General features: G+C 41.6%; 1 protein-coding gene across 2 annotated transcripts in view; it reads right to left on the minus strand.

Annotated features, from left to right (window-relative positions):
* RCL1 (RNA terminal phosphate cyclase like 1) overlaps positions 1-17,908 on the minus strand; it is a 94,633-nt gene that overhangs the window by 74,790 nt on the left and 1,935 nt on the right. Inside the window, exons 3-4 of one of the 2 annotated variants that reach the window (XM_084986477.1) lie at positions 17,289-17,404; positions 4,267-4,375 (exon numbers count right to left, since the gene is read on the minus strand). The gene's annotated coding sequence lies outside the window, so the exon portion shown is untranslated. The remainder of the gene's footprint in view (positions 1-4,266; positions 4,376-17,288; positions 17,405-17,908) is intronic. The other variant, XM_084986476.1, reaches the window with a different exon arrangement.

A 17,908-nucleotide genomic window follows, 5' to 3' on the forward strand; every position in this document is an offset into this window, starting at 1 on the left:
TCTGTGCTTACATATGTTTGGTGTGTAAAGGCAAATGCTCACCCCAAAGACATTCATCCAGAAGTCGACACAGTGAGTCTTTATCTTGTTGTTGAAAATGTTTCCTACTTTTCCCCTGATTTATAAAATATTACACACTGACAGAAAATCTGGAAAACACACACACACACACACACAAAGTAAGTACAAATTAAATCATATATGGCAGGTACTCATACAATAAAATCTTTCCATATTCACTAGACAATGTCATACCTATTTAAGGTCATATTTGATGTAACAAAACTGAGGTGCAAAATTATCTGTGTGTCCTTAAATACAGGATCCAGAATGCTAGAATTAAAAAATTTATGGCAATTCCTTAACTATAATAAAAAGTTATCCAGTTTGGCGGTTTTCAACAGTCCTAAGAAATGTCTAAAGTCATTTCAAATTCAACATGTCTAAAAACTGAAACTGAACTTATCTTCACTCAAATCTGAGGTTTTTCCCAGTCGTGCCATCCTTTTTTTTTTTTTTTTTTTTTGGTGTGTGTGTGTCTTTTTAGGGCTGCACCTGCAGCATACAGAGGTTCCCAGGCTAGGGGTCAAATTGGAGCTGTACAGCTGGTCTATGCCACAGCAACATGAAATCCAAGCCTCATCTGCAACCTACACCATAGCCACAGCAACGCCAGGTCCTTAACCCACTGAGTAAGGCCAGGGATTGAACCTGTGACCTCATGGATGCTAGTCAGATTCATTTCCGCTGAGCCATGATGGGAACTTCCTGTCCTTTTTTCTTTTTTTTTTTTTTTGCCTTTGCCTTTGCCTTTTCTAGGGCCACTCCCACAGTACATGGAGGTTCCCAGGCTAGGGGTCTAATCAGAGCTGTAGCCACCGGCCTATGCCAGAGCCACAGCAACGAGGGATCCGAGCCTCAACACCACAGCTCACGGCAATGCCAGATCTTTAACCCACTGAGCAAGGCCAGGGATCGAACCACAACCTCATGGTTCCTAGTCAGATTTGTTAACCACTGCACCACGCCCTGTCCTCTTTTTTAAAGAGACGAAGTAATGTTATTTTTCTGGTTCATGAGACTTACATTAATGTGTATCTCTTTTCTTTCCAACATATTCAGAAAGACAGAAATTCTTCCTTTGTTCCATCACAAGGAGAAAATTTGTTTCCTTTATTCTTTCGTCTTCTTTTTTTATTGCATCTTTATGAGATGATGGGTGTTAGCCAAACCTATTGTGGTTATTATTTCACAATATATTTAAATGAAACCTTCATGCTATACATCTTAAACTTGTACACTGATGTGTGTCAATTATTTCCCAATAAAATTGGAGGAAAAAAGAATTCTCCTTTAAATTTTCTAGAGTTCTATCCCTTCCTCTTGAATTTTACGCCACTAAGGCCTCAACAATTAGAAAGACCTTAGTAAGGATTCATATTAATGTCCATCCACCTGCCTCCCTTATTCCCCCTAACATGTCCTTACATCTTACCAGTCCTTTTCCTGAAATGTGTGATGATAGCTCCTCATTGTTTATTGACTAAAATCTAAACTCTTTGACCCAATATCATTCATTTAAAAACTATTAATCTACTCTGTGCCAGGCATTGTGCTAGGCAGAAAGGATACAATGATACATTTAACAGACAAGAGTCCCAGCCCCTAGTGTTGTGATCTAGTGGGGGAGACAGACAATAAATTGTATGACAAAATAAATGTATAACTTGGGACAAGTACTCTGAAGGAAATAACTAGGGTGCCCAAGAATCACAGGGAGGGTCTACTGGTTGGTGGGTGATATATAGGCCTGGGGTGGGGGGAGGTTGCTGAAAGAGGAAGTGGGGAAATGAGCAAAGTGGCTCCTCCCACTGTCTGGGCAGCAGATAATGATGATTTGGATTATTGTGGTGGCAGTGGAGAGAGAGAAGTGGTCATATTAGAGATATATTTAAGAAGTAGAAATGATAACATTTGCTAATGGATTTGATATGAAGTGGAAGGGGAAGGGCTGATTCAGAGGTCATGTCCAGCTCCCTGGTTTAAACCGTTTGGTAGATAGTGGTACCAATTCCGAGATGGGGAATATGAGAGAACAGTTGATTTGGGGATTAAAATTAGGAGTTCCATGTTACACCTCTTCAATCATCTAAGAAGATGGAGGGAACAGCCCTGGGACCACAATATTAACAGCCACCAGGGAATAGGGTCCCGTGAACCCACCACTTAAACCCAGCTCTCCTAGAGAGAACCCAACCCTCTGGGCAGCCAGTGACTGATCCTCATCCCTGCTGGGGACCCAACCCAGAACAGCTTTGACATTGGCTGGGTAAGTTTATTTTCTATAGCCTCCAGGACAGGAAGAGTCTGATCAAAGCTCTTCCCTAGTAGAACCTGCTCCTAATCCTCTCCTGGCTTAAGGGATGAGGATTTCTCCCTTGGCATCCAGTGGGGCCACTCTCTCTAGACTGTCTGTGAGATAGAAGGGGAGCTCCTCCCTCCTATCCTTCCAAGGGCAGGATCCCTTCCAGGAGGAAGCATTGCCCACCACTATTCAATGTTTTTATTTTATTTTATTTTTTTAATTTTTTTCCACTGTACGTCATGGGGACCAAGCTACACATACATGTATACGTACATTTTCCTCCCATTGTTGTGTTGCGATGTAAGTACTAGACATAGTTCTCAATGCTACACAGCAGGATCTCATTGTAAATCCATTCCAAGAGCAATATATTCGATGTTGATCAGGAGAAAGTAGATCTTCCTCTCTCTGATCTGAAGGATGTGACCTCCCTGCTATGAGCAGAGAGAGGCAAGGTCAGCCCCTCCCTGGTCCACAGCCTGAGTCCTGGCATCGTGTCCTGTCCAGCACTGTCGGCCAGGGCCTGTCCCATGGGGATAGGGCTTCTGGCTAAATGATTTCCTGCCCTCCTCCAGACAGCCCTTCCTAGACTGCATGAGCCAGATCTGCCTCCTTTGCTATAACACATGTTCGGCTGGCTATTCTCACGTCAGCCACCTGGGTGAGTCCTTTGACTTCCTGGAGGGAGACAACACTGGTAGTGCTGCTCTTTTATCACTCAGGCTACCCAGAATGTGCAGAACACATTCTCTGAGGCCCAGTGCTCAGTCTGGCCAGAGACCATCACTGCTGCCTGCAGCTAGGGCCGACTTGGCTCTCCTGCTTCCAGGAGATAGCTCCCTTGGAAGCAGAGCAGCCCTTCCTCCTGGGCTGGGGGAGGAGACATGGGACAGAGAACATCTGCCACCAGATGCTCTCCAGCTTGGTGCTCTTCAACCTCTAGGCCACTGACCTCATCCAAAGTAGTTGTTGGCCCACCCCCCATCATGAGGACAACCAAACCCCTGTGGGGGATCTGGGAGGATGCCCTTGGCTGATGCCCAGGAGCCACCAGGAACTCCCATCTTCCTTGTGCCACGCCCCCCACCCCCACCCCACCTAATGACTTTTGAACTTGACAGTTCAAGGAATAAAAACAAAGGGAAAGCGAAACTGAATTTTCTCTCATTTCTTATAAGCACTTCCATCTCAGTTACACTAGGTCATTCAGAATTTGAAAGTTCTTTCCACCATGTCGAAATTTGTGTGATGCCTTTAAATTGTACCTTCCTAGCAAGACTGAGACAAGACCATGCTGAAAGGAGGGGTTTTGTTTCTCCTTCTTTGTGTCTATCTTTGCATCTACAGCTCCCCTCAGTTCCCAGAGCTAGAGCACTGGGAAGACCCTCCCCCGCCCCCTTCTCTCCTAAGGGCCTTGACAGAAAACTCCATGCTGGGAGGAAAAGAACTCAGCCTCTAGCTCTGGCCTCCCTGATAGTCTTCCCAGAGCCCCACGCCAGCCTTATCGGTTATTTACACGAGGATGCCCCTGGGGGCGAGAGAGTAGGCTGGAAGGGGGAGGAAGAGTGGTCTGTGGGGCGCCTGGCTTCTAGACTTGGAGGCTCACTTCCAACACCTCAGGAGAATAAAGTACTCAGCCCAGGAGGAAGACTTGGGCTTTCAGACTTTGTATTGTGAGGGAAATAATTTTAAAAGGTTAGTCACACAGGCATTTGACAGTCTAAAGGAAACATGGATGACTAACAGAATTACAGGATGGCTCCACCCTCTCACTGAAATGGCATATTCTTTTGAATGCTTTGGGTAATTTCACAACATTTAGTGCTTTCTGGGAGCAGCTTTGCTATCCAGAGGATGGAAAAAAGGGGTAATTAGAATATCCTTCCCATCTCCTGTATTACCTGCTCAGCTCTCTTCTGCGACCAGCCACTTTCCACATGTTTTTCTTGTCTAAGCCTTCATGTCTTCCGAAATCAATTTATCCATGCAAGTGGGACAATGATGGACAAACTGGGTAGAAAAAAAAAAATCAATTACGTGGCAGTTGAGTCTTGAATTCCTGTAAAACAGTTCCCCTCTTCCTCCTCCCTCTCACATAAAAGCATGTATGTTGACACATCGCCATCTGCTGGTATCTGGAATCACAGTAGCTGAATATTTGCTTTATATTTGTGTTGCCTTGTCCAGTGCTGCTCATTTCACTCATTCATTCCGAACACGTTCATTGTGTGCCCTCTTTGTGCCAGGCACCAGGCTAGATGCTAGAAGTACAAGAAAGAACGGCCACTGCTTTCTCTAGTGTGGTCAGAACCTGGGCACAAGTCAGAATCATCTCAGGAAGTTTGTAAAATGCAGACTCCTGGGCTCTGCCTGAGAAGATTCTTGAGTTAGCGGGTTTGAGGAAACTGTATATTAAACAAAATTTCCAGGTGATTCTGAAGTAGAGAGTCCACAAACCTTATTTTGAGGAAAACTAATGACAGAGAAATAGACAGTGGAATCCATTACTGCAATATATAGCCAACGCATGCCGCATACTATGGACAGGGTCTACTGGAGATACAGAGAAAGGATGTCTAATCAGACTATGGAATATATTGGGGAAGGCTTCTCAAAAGGTAAGACTCTAGACAAACAGGAGTTGATGAGGTGAAGAAGAAAAGCAGAGGGCACAGGCAGAAGGTGCAACACGTGCAAAGGCAAGAGGGTATGAAACTGTGCAGTCCCTTCAGGTAGTGCGTGAAGCTAGTTTGAAGTGGAGCAGAGTGTCATAAAATAAAAAGCCTGGAATACTAGCCTAACTTTATCCTAAAAGCTCTGGGAAATGCAGAAACTTTTTAAGCAGGAGAATGACTTGGTCAGATCTGCATTTTAGAAAAATCCCTCTGGGAACACTAAGGGTGCAGGACTAAAAGCAGGGGATTCTTTGGGAGAAAAGTGGCAGGGCTTTGAGTGGAGGCAATGGCAGAGAATGAAGAGGAGAGAGCAGATCAGGAGGCATAAAGAAGGTACTGACACACAGGGCAGGGAGCAAGTGAGAGTGGCCCAAAGGTTAAATCTAAGGGCTCTGGCTTGGGTAACCAGATGTTGTTTCCCAAGTCAAGGCCCATGAAGGAAGGGACAGGGTTTGGGAGGGGCAGGGAAGAATAGGAGAGACACCAAAAGAAATGAAGAAATGGACAGTGTTCCTTTCAATATAATTGTCACTGCCCTCCACTGCCCTCTGCTGTGTGATCTTAATTCTTCCTTAACCCACCATGCCATGCCTTGGTTGTTTCTTCTGTAAAACATCATATGGAAGTTCCTGGGCTGGGGTCGAATAGGAGCTGCAGCTGAGGCCTATGGCACAGTCACAGTAACGGGATCCAAGCTGCATCTATGACCTACAGTGCAGCTTGCAGCAATGCTGGATCCTTAACCCACTGAGCGAGGCCAGGGATAAAACCCGTATCCTCATGGAAACAACATCAGGTTTTTAACCCACTGAGTCACAATGGGAACTGTTGTGAGGATTAAATGAGTTAATACATGCAAGGGACTTAACAAAAGTGCCTAGCACATAATGACAATGGATGTTAACTATTATTTTTAAATTTGTACGTATTATTCATAATAAACCTTATTGCCAGATTACTAATTGTGGTGCTTGGACCATTGCTCCCGATGCTTTATTCTCTCCTTGTTTTAGAACTTTATGTCCATGTCCTCTGCTGAATGACTTTGCTCTAGTATGGTGAACACTCCCCTGTTTGGTATCCATGACTTGCTCTGGCCAGCACAGTATTAATGACACTGTGACACTACCAGAGGCTTTAAATGTGCTCTAGAGATTTGGCTTGCTCTTTTGTGCTTAGGCCATACACCAAACATGACCTTGTTAGGCCACTGGGCCTAGAATGATGAAGACCAGAGAGCAGCCTTAACCCAGAGGAGGGCCAGCCAACCCAGAGACTGGTGAACAAGAAAATAAATGTTTTTGGTTGTGTGTTGCTAAGATATGAGCGTTGTTGTTAAAGAGCATTATGATAACAATTGTGAACGAATACACTGATATGAGCAAACATTCTCTGACCAAATTTTTATATTGATTCAGAAACTCTCGCGTCTCTACCATAGGTTCCTTGCCAGCAGAGGCTGCCTAGGTATCCCAGATCACTGACAATATACCAGGCCTTTTTAGCTCTTTCAAGAATAGTCATTTTAGAGATTTCCTAACCTGTAGCCATTTAAGGGTTACTTTGGGTGTCTTCATGTTCACAAGAAGAGAGGCACTGAGCCGGAAAACTAGCAGGTGCCCAACCCACTTCTGCTTATACCCTTCCTTCCCCTTGACCAAGCTCAACTCATGGCCCTGACCACAAGATGACCCAACAAAGCTAAATTTAATTGTATGGGCTCAACTTGACTTCCAACCCTCCGAGAGCAGCACTGTTCACAAAGCCATTCTCTGTGTGGAATGGTTACTGGAATGGGTCTTCTTTCTCCTGTTGTCTGACATTAAATATTCACTTAAACTGGCTGCCTATCAGTTTTCCATCTGCAAAATAGAGATAAGTAGGACCAGCCCCTAATCATTATCTACTTGTAAGAACCAAATGAGAAAGCACTTTCAAAACTGTAAAATGGAATATAGGTAGTAAGTCCTATCACTCAGTGCTTCCTTACTGGGCGAGAGTGGTGGGGAGGGGTGGAACAGGAGGAATAATACAGGAATGGTGCCTCCGTCTGCACATCTCAGGAACTGCAACGTATTACTGCAGGGCAACCTTCATCAGAGTGGAGATTAGGAGGCTCAGGTTTCAGAGGTTTGCTCTATCTCAGGTTCCTGCCATGAGTTGCTTCGCACCTTTCCTCCTGGTTTCTTTTCTTTTCTTTTTTTTTTTAAGGCCACACCCGTGGCATATGGGGGTTCCCAGGAAAGGAGTCAAATCAGAGCTGCAGCTGCCAGTCACAGCCACAGCCACAGCAACGCAGGATCCGAGCTGTATCTGTGACCTACAGCACAGCTCACAGCAATGCTGGATCCTCAACCCACTGACAGAGGCCAGGGATTGAACCCTCATCCTCATGGATCCTAGTCGGGTTCATTAACCACTGAGCCACTAAGGGAACTCCCTCCTCCTGGTTTCTTTGCACCACCTTACTCTTCCATCCCTCAGCTGGCTCTAGTCTGGGCAAGGGATCTTCAGAGCAGCTTAGAAATCTCCACCTGACCTATGATAATTTCTCATCCCACTGCAGGGCTCCATTTATTACGGTGTGTCTTTCCTGGAGGAAACTCCTGAGATGTTTAGGGCGGACTAGATTCTAATGGAGTTAATCTCTTTTCTTTTTAGCTCATCCATTAGTGCTTGCTGAGAAATAACCTTCACCTGCTTATCCACCTATTCTGCCTTGTTCTCAGAACAAGTGAACTACAAGCCCAAGGCAAAATTGCAAAGACAGACAGAGTTTGTCTGGATGGTCCTTCCACTCACCTTTCCATCTAGGGGTTTTCTTTACAAGCACCAAGAACCAGGGACAAGGTTGTTCTAGAAGGCCTTCCCACCATATCCTAACCCCAACCCCGCTGTGCCCTGAGGCATCACACTTTTGCTGTGAAGACTACCTTGAGTAACTTTTAGAAAGTTATTTTAAAATAAATGTTTTATAATAAATATATTTTAGATGATAGTATCTTAACAGGCTATCTTAAAAGACGTTTGCAGAAGTCTTTCTCTCAGCCAAAAAATAGGAGTAGTGGGGAATAAAGAGAATTTCAATTTCAAATTACAAGCTTTGGCTAAAGATACTATTTGAAGACAAGCCTTTGTTTACATAATGATAAAGTGTGCCTACCTCACTATGAGCCAAAGTAAGAACCTCACTTCCTGCTCTGGGACAGGCCTAATCTCCATTTTACTGTTGATTGAGGCTCAAAAAAGTCAAGTACTTGCCCACATTCACAGAGCTAACTAGTGATTGAGGCAAGACTAGGACCCAACTCTCCTAATTTGTACCTTATTCTTTGAAACCTCATTCTGTTGTAGAGTATTTGTTCAGACAGATATCGCAAATATTGACCGAAGAGACAGTAATATTTATAAGAACTGCCTGCAGATTTAAATTTTCCTTTGCGTTATTATGATTATTAGGCTTTATTTTTTTTTCACAGCACTTACTACTATCCTCTTTCCTTTCCACAATACTAGCAGGAAAACTCCATGAATATATGGTCTTTGTTGCATTCACTGCTATATTCCTAGAAATCAGTAAATGCTAATTGAATCAAAAATGAATCATTCAACATGAATAATGAAAGCATGATGTTACCAATTATATTCCAATAAAGCTAAAAATGAGCTAAAGAAAATCCATTGTCCTTTTTTTTCTTTAAGATGATGTTATATTAAATGAAATTTGTTTTATTTTTAAGGTGATTTTGGGGGTAAAAATTATATCTGCTTATTTTTTTCAAATGAAACAGAAAAGTAAAAAAAAAAAATTAATGTCACACCCATTAGGATCACATGCAAATGAAGAAAAGAGGCCCGTGAGAACACAGTGAGAAGGTGGCTGTCTAAGACCCAGGAAGAGAGTTTTCACCAGATACCAATCCTGATGACATCTTGATCTTGGACCTCCAGCCTTCAGAGTTGTAGGAAAATAAATATTTAAGCTACTCGGTCTATGGTATTTTTGTTATGGCACCTGGGCAGACTAATACTGGAAATATGTTTGCATTTCTCTTGAGTAAATACATAGAAGAGGGATTGCTTGGTTTTATGGTAGGTGTCTATTTAACTTTACCTGTTATTTTCTCTCATTCTAGCTGAGCTGGTGGTATATACTGGTATCTCACGATGGTTTTGTTTGGGGTTTTTTGGCTGCCCTGTGGCATATAGAGTTCCCAGGCTGGGGCTCAGATCTGAGCCGCAGTTGTGACCCATGCCACAGCTGGGGCAATGCAGGATCCTTAACCCACTGTGCTGGGCCAGGGATCAAACCTGTGTCCTAATGCTTCAGAGACCCTGCGTCCCATTGCACTTCAGCAGGAACTCCTCCTTTTACATTTTCCTCATGACCAATGATATTAAGCACATTTTCACACACCTTTTTGTTAATCATATTGCTTTTTTTTTTTTTTTTTTCCTTAAGGACTACACCTGCAGCATATGGAAGTTCCCAGGCTAGGGGTCAAATTGGAGCTGCAGCTTCCCACCTACACCACAGGCACAGCAATGGAGGATCTGAGTCACATCCGTGACCTATACTGCAGCTTGCACCAATGCCGGATCCTTAACTTACTGAGGAAGACCAGGGATCAAACCCGAATCACAGACAATATGCTGGTTTCTTAACCTGCTGGGCCATAATGGGAAATCCTTAAACATATATCTGTTTTGTTTTTTGTTTTTTGTTTTGTTTTGTTTTGTTTTGGTCTTTTGTCTTTTGTCTTTTCAGGGCAGCACTTGCAGCATATAGAGTTTCCCAGGCTAGGGGTCAAATCAGAGCTACAGCTGCCGGCCTACGCCAGAGCCACAGCAATGCAGGATCCAAGCTTCGTTTGCAACCTACACCACAGCTCACGGCAACGCCAGATCCTTAACCCACTGTGTGAGGCCAGGGATCGAACCCTCAACCTCATGGTTCCTAGTCGGATTCATTTCCACTGCGCCATGATGGGAACTCCTAAACATGTATCTTTTTAAATGAAGAGTATTTGTTCAAATTTTTTGCCATTTTAAAATATCGGACTGTGTGTTTTATTATTGTCGAGTTGTAAGAGGATATATATATATATCTTTATATATCCTAGAGAAAAGTCTTTTATTAGATACATATTTTCCAAAGATTTAGTCCCAGTCTGTGTTTTGCCTTTACAGTCTCTAAACATATTCTTTCAAGGGGCATAAATTCTTAATTTTGATAAAGTTTAATTTATAATTTTTTTATGGTTGATGCTCTTTGTGCCCTAGTAAACTTTGCCTAAACAAAAGTCGCAAAGATTTTCTCCTAGGTTTCTTGTAGAAGTTTTATAATTTTAAACTTTTACATGGAGGTCATCCACTTTGAGTTAATTATGGCCTGTAGTGTGAGGTAAGAATTGAGTTCATGTTTTTACACTTGGGTATCCTATTTTTCCAGCAACATTATTTAAAATATTCTATTTTTTTAATCCTTTGTCAAAGAATTGACCCTTTATATGTGATTTTATTTCTGGACTCTATGCTGCTGCATTGATCCATATATCTATTTTTACATCGACATCATGCTATCTTAAATACTATGGCCTTATAGTAAGGCTTGAAATCAGATAAAGTTCTCATTTTTGTTTTTCCTCTAAATTGTTTCAGCTGATCTAGGTTCCTTTTATTTCTTCAAATATTAGAATCAGCTTTGTCAATTTCTATTTTTTTTAAAAAAACCTGCTGAGATTATGATTGAGATGATGTTATAGCTACAGACATCTTGGAAGAGAAATGAGACTGTAATAAATCTGAGTACTCTGTTACATAAACATGGTATGCCTCTCCATTTATTTAGGTCTTCTATAATTTTCTCAGAAATGCTATGCAGTTTTTCAATATTCACTTCTTGGATTTGATTAGTTAGATTTACCCCCAAATATTTTTGATTTTATTAAATGGCATTTTAAAAACATTTTATTTGCAATTGTCTCTTGCTGGTGGGTAGAAACATCACTGATGCTTTGTGTTTGATTTTCAATCCAGAACTCATTAGCTTTTTGGAGATTCATTAGGATTTTCTACATACATGCTTATTTGTGAATAAGACATTTTTGGTTCTTCCTTTCCAACCTTCCTTGCTTGCACTGGCTAGACCCTCCAGAACAATGTTAAAGAGACATGACAAGAGCAGGTATCTATCTTGTTCTCCACATTGGGAAGAATACATTCACCTTTAACTGTGATGTTGACTTTTTTTTTAGATGCCCTTCATCGGAATGAAATGGTTCCCACCGAATCAAGTTTTCTGAGGTTTTTTTGTTTGGTTGGTTGGTTGGTTTTTTTTGCTGTTTCGGGCCACACCTGCAGCATATGGAGGTTCCCAGGCTAGGGGTGGAATCGGAGCTACAGCAGCCGGCCTCAGCCACAGCCACAGCAACGCAGGATCCGAGCTGTGTCTGTGATCTACATCACAGCTCATAGCAACGTCGGATCCTTAACCCACCGAGCAAGGCCAGGGATCGAACCTGCAACCTCATGGTTTCTAGTCAGAATCATTTCCACTGCACCACAACAGGAACTCCAAGTTTTCTGAGTTTTTAATCATAAACGGGAGTTGAATTTTGTAAAGTGAGTTATCTGTATCTATTGAGGTAAAACATATGGTTTTTCTTTTTTATCTGTTAGTATGGTGAATTATATTTTTTTAAATGGCTTTATTGAGATATATTTCACACAACATATGATTCACTCATTTAAAGTATGCAATTCAGTGGGTTTTAGTATATTGACAAATGTGGGCAACCATCACCACAGTCCATTTTAGACTACTTTCACACCTCAGAAAGAAACTCTGTATGCTTTAGTTATCACCATCCTATTCTCCTTGTCCCCCATATTTTCCACCCCAAACAACTATTTGTCCACTTTCTATCTGAAGTTCCCATCGTAGCTCAGTAGTTAGTGAACCCGACTAGTATCCAGGAGGACACAGGTTCGATGCCTGGCCTTGCTCAGTGGGTTAAGAATCCGGTGTTGCTGTGAGCTGTGGTATAAGTCACAAATACAGTTCAGATCCTGCATTGCTGTGGCTGTGGGGTAGGACGGCAGCTGTAGTTCTGATTCGACCCCTAGCCTGGGAACCTCCATATGCCATGGGTGTGGCCCTAAAAAGACAAAAGACGAAAAAAAAATCTACTTTCTATCTCTATAGATTTCCCCTTTCTGGACTTGCATATGAAATGAAATCATATAATATGTGGCTCCTTCCACTTAACACGAAACGAAATCATATAATATGTGGCTCCTTCCACTTAACAAGATTCATCCATGTTGGAGTTCCCATCGTGGCTCAGTGGTTAATGAATCCGACTAGGAACCGTGAGGTTGCAGGTTCGATCCCTGTCCTTGATCGGTGGATTGGGGGTCCGGCGTTGCCATGAGCTGTGGTGCAGGTTGCAGACACGGCTCGGATCCTGAGTTGCTGTGGCTCTGGCGTAGGCCAGCGGCTGCAGCTCCAATTCGACCCCTCATCTGGGAACCTCCATATGCTGCGGGAGCAGCCCAAGAAATGGCAAAAAAAAAAAAAAAAAAAGATTCATCCATGTTATGGCATATTTCAGTATTCATTGCATCAATATATCACATTTCATTTGTCCATTCACCTAGTGAAGGACATTTGAGTTGTTTCCACATTTTGGTTATTATGAGCAATGCTCCTATGAATATTCATGTACAAGCTTTTGTGTGGACATAAGTTTTCCATTTCCTTAAGTATGTACCTAGGAGTGGAAGTGGGTCATATGATAACTCTTGTTTAATTGTTTGAGAAACTGTTAGGCTGTTTTCCTGATAAAGTGACTAAACCATTTTACATGTCCACAGCAGTGCATGAAAATTCTGATTTCTCCATATCTTCACCAACACTTGTTAACTGACATTTTAATTTTAACCCCCTGCTTTCCAATTCTTCAATTTCCTTTTCTCCTTCCCTCACTTCTCTACTTCCTTTCCTCCCTTGGATAAATCTGCAGAACTTATAACATTATTGACACTCTAAAGTAGTTCCACCAAGGAACCCATTCTTTGTGCTTTTAGCCCCTAAACTCTTTCACTTAAAACCACTAACCTCTACACCTGCATTTCTACTATATGTACCTTTGAATTTATAATTCTAGTGGCCAGGTCTCCATCTGAATGCATGGCATTTCATCAGTATTTCTAAGGACCTCAGGATTTGAGAGGAACCTTGAAAATTTCCTAGTCTAATTCATTTTGTTTAGTGAAGAAAGGAGGAGGAGGGAAGACTGGATGAAAAGGTGGGGAGGAAGAAGAGGAGGAATGCAGAGCAAGGGGAAGAGAAGTAGCACCAAGCATACGCCTGGCATTTTACATACATAATCCTATTTAAACCTCACAACAACCCCATAGGTATCACTCTCCCCCTATTTCATAATCAAGGCAACTGATGCTAAGACAGGTTAATTATTTTGCTCAAAGCCCCTCAGCTTGTAAGAATAAAATTTAGCTGTGTGGAACTCCAAATCCTATGACCCAGAAAACTCTTGAATTTCAAGAGAGAGGATTACCCTCAGGAGTGTATGATTACCCTATCCCTGGTCCTGAGACAGACATGCCCTGGATGGACCACAGCTTCAGAATTGAAGAGACATTATTAAGGGAATAACATAGTGTCTCATTTCTGGAGGGAAGTGAAGTTAGAGTGCTGATGGCAGCAATTTTGTCTCAAAGGGCAAGCAATACCTCAGGCTAGAAAAAAATGGTGAGGAAGTATGTCCAGTGGCCAAGGTTATGGTATTTGTTGCCCAGCAGGAATGCCAACGTTAGATATGTGAGATGGTATGGAAAATTCCAGGATAAAACTTCAGAACATGTGTACCTCAGTAGCAAAGGAGGCGACTCAGATTTCTGCAAGCTATTCAAAGAGCAGTAGCAATTTATAAAAATAGACAAAACCAGGTCATTACACAACCAGGTTCACTTGTTTCACTTTGCCTTTGACTTTTAAGGTTTTCTCGTGGAAACATTTTTTTAAAAATGTCTTGTTATGTACTTACAGTCACATGTATAGTGTGACTATAGTCAAAAAAAGTCTGACTTCCATTCCTGTCCTTCTGCCCTATTCCTTCCTTCTGCTAGAGGTAATCAGTTTTTTTGTTTTTATTTTGTACTTCTATTTTTCTACAATATAAGATATATTCATATCCTCTTCCCCCTCTTGGTTAAATTGTACTATATTGCCGTCAACTTTACCTCCTTGCTTTTTTTCACTGCAGATCGTGCCATAGCACTCTATAGAGATGTTTCTCATTTGTTTTCACAGCTGTATAGTATTCTACTACTAGCTGATCCTCTTTCATTCAACCATTCTGTGATGGATGGACATTGGAATTGTTTCCTGCCTTTTGCTACTACAAATAATGTTCCAGTTGCCACTGTATCTTTAAGATAGATTCCTAGAGTGGAATTTCTGGATTGACAAATGCATGTGTATGAAATTTTGCTAGATATTGCCAAATTTGTATCCTCATGGATTGTACCCTTTTTGCATTCCCACTAGCAAAATTCAAATGCCTGTTTCTTCATTACTGTCAGTACATTATATTGTCAAACTTTGATTTTTCGCCAGTTTGACAGTTGAGAAATGTATTTCATTGTAGTTTAATTTTCATTTCTTTTATTATAAGCATGATTGAACATCCTTTCATATATTTAAGAGTTCTTTTTCATTTCTTTCTGTGTATGTGTATGTGTACACACTGTATGTTTATATCTCTTGCCTATTTTCCATAGGGTGGTTTTCCTTTTCTTCTCCAACTTTGGAAATCCTTTCTATGTTAGGGATATTTACAATTGTGTGCAGGAGCTGACAAGTATCATAGGCTTACAGGTGCTGATTGTTAAATTTTCAGGAATTCTGTTAGCCATTTGATGTCATGCTGGTACAGCTGATAGTATCTTGGCAACTTAAAAATCTGCTACAGTGGAAATATTTACACAACAGGCAAATGCTATGAGTCAGGGCTACTTCCCACCCTCTCCTTCAGAACACACCACTGGACACCATTCCTTTGTCCATAATATCAGTTGGAAATATTTTTCCTGGTTTGCGATTTGTCTTTTTATTTTGCTAATGATGTGTTTTGCTATACAAAAATTTTGTTATTGCTGTTGTTTTAGATAGTCCAAATTTCAGTCCTTCCTTTTATTGCCTCTGGATACTGTTAGAAAAACTTCCCTCATTCCTTGATTATAAAGAAATTCACTCATACTTTCTACTAGTATTACATAGTCTTATTTATCAAAAAAAATGTAAATCCTGATCTCTTTGGAATTAATCTTATGTGGAGAAACAGATATATTTGTAATCTTTCTCCACTGGCGATCTAATCATTTATCCCACACTATTTATGAAGGTCTTTTTTCTCCATGATGTGAGATGTCACCTTTTTTTTTTTTTTTTCTTTTCATTTTTGGCCACCCTGCAGCATATGGAATTCCCAGGCCAGGGATCAGATCTGAGCCTCAGTCTTGACCCAAGCCACAGCTGTGGAAACACCGGATCCTTAACCCATTGTGCCAAGCCAGGGACTGAACCTTCTTCCCAGTACTCCCAAGACACTGCCAATCCTATTGTGCCACACTGGAAACTACAGATGCCACCTTTATCACTTCCAGATGCAGTTAGATTGATTTTGGGATTTTCTGTTCTGTTTTATTGACTTATGTATTCATGTCCTAATACCACCCTCTTGTTATACAGGTCTCATAATATTTTAAGAACTTTAGTAGGATTAGACTCTCTTCATTTTCTTCTTTTTCAGGGCTTTTCCATATATTTTTGCTTATTTATCCTTTCAAATAAACATATAATAAAATTGTCTCAGCTCTAAGGCTTCCCCTTCTGTTGCTTTTGCAGTGTTAAAAAATATTGTCTTGTTTGTATTTTCTGACTTCTGCCTCCTCTGTTCTGTTTCCCCAGTTTCGTCTAGATCTTCTCTTTCTTTTTCCCCTGATATCCTTTTTCTGGAGAGTTTGAATTCTGCTCTCAGAAGTTCCCTCTCAGAGTAAGTATTCAGTATTTCATCTAACATTTTTTGAAATTACTAATTCAGTTGCTGAATCACTATGGTATTTGTGGCAAAACTATCTTATTTTTTCATCTATATACTGTAAATGAAAAATGACTTTTTTTTTTTTTGAGGGCCACACTTGCGGCATATGGAAGTTCCCAGACTAGAGGTCGAATCAGAACTACAGCTGCCAGCCTACGCCACAGCCACAGCAACTCAGGATCTGAGCCACGTCTGCAAACTACACCACAGCTCATGGCAACACTAGATCCTTAACCCACTGAGTGAGGCCTGGGATCAGACCCACATCCTCATAGATCCTAGTTAGGTTGGTTAACTGCTGAGCCACGAAGGGAACTCCCAAAAAATGATTAAAAAAAATAGAAATAGTTGTAATCAGTTCTCAGTCCTATCAGCAGAACTTGATTCATTTAATCACTCCCACTTTCTTGAAACATCAACTTGCAAAATACCACATTCACCTGTTCTTTTCCTAACTTGCCTCTCCTCTTTGGGCTCTTTCAGTGTTTCCTCCTCATTGTCTTAATGCTGGTGAACCCCTGAACTCAGATTTCAGACCTCTTCTCGTCTCATCTAAACTCACTCCCGAAGTGACTTTGTACTATCTCATTAATTTAAATTTATCAACAACTCCCAAATTTTATATCTTCAGCCAGGATCTCTACTATGTACTCAAAATTTGTACATCTGGAGTTCCCACTGTGGTTCAGCAATAACCAACCTGACTACTATCCATTAGGACTCGGGTTCAATCCCATGCCTCAGTTAATGGGTTAAGGGTCTGGCATTTCCATGAGCTGTGGCATGGGTTACAGATGCCACCACTTGGATCCAGCATTGCTGTGGTTGTGGTGTAAACCGGCAGCTGCAACTCCAATTTGACCCCTAGCCTGGGAACTTCTATATGCCGCAAGTGTGGCCCTAAAAAGAAAAAAAAAAAAAAAATTGTACATTTAACTGCTTCCTTATCAGCTCCTCTGGATGTCCCAAAGGCATCTTCAATTTAACTTACCCAAAACAATGCTAATGTTCTCCCCAAACCTGTTTCTCCTATAGTCTTTCCAATCTCAGTTAATGACAGTTCTGTTTTTCTAGTGCAGCTCAGGGAGAAATTCTTTCTCCACTCTCTAATCCACCTACCCCTGGATTCGCTCCCATGGCTACAACTGACAGCTCAGCTGGAATGGCTGGACCAAATGGGACCGCTGGGCCTCTCTCCCCATGGTCTTCTCTCAGACTTCTTCAGATCCGGGCCTCTGCAGGAGTGTTAGAGGGCAAGCCCCAACATATGAGCACTTCATAAATCTCTTTTTGATTCACCCTTCCCAATGTATTAATGTTTAGTTTGAGCTCAGTGTGTTTACCACTAGGGCAAGTTGAAGGGGGAAGAACCAGCCCAAACGAATGTGTGTGCACAGCCAAATGACTGCGCTAAGCTCAGTTGCCAAGAGATTTCTCAGTCTGGCAGTTACTTATTCATTTCTCGGTCATAATCAACAAACTTTAGCAAAGCTGCAGCTCTGTGGGGCCTGGTGATATGACCACAACACTCAGCTTTTCCTCCCCTATGACAGAATGATTTCTCAGTTGTTTGTTTTCTTTCTAAGCTAAATATCTCCCAGGATTTTCTTTCAGATCTCTTTGCAGCCAAACCCTCAAATGTTCCTGGCTTTGGAAATTAGGACTCTCTACACACCTTCAGGTTCTCCGGTGTTTCGTAACTTCTACTTGTCCAGACTTTTTCATTCTTTTGTTAGTTC

This window comes from Sus scrofa, chromosome 1, assembly GCF_054392235.1.
Source record: "Sus scrofa isolate SSC_HxYL_T2T_F1_AM1 chromosome 1, Sscrofa_HxYL_maternal_Yorkshire_Landrace_v2.0, whole genome shotgun sequence".
Classification (NCBI taxonomy): Eukaryota; Metazoa; Chordata; class Mammalia; order Artiodactyla; family Suidae; genus Sus; species Sus scrofa.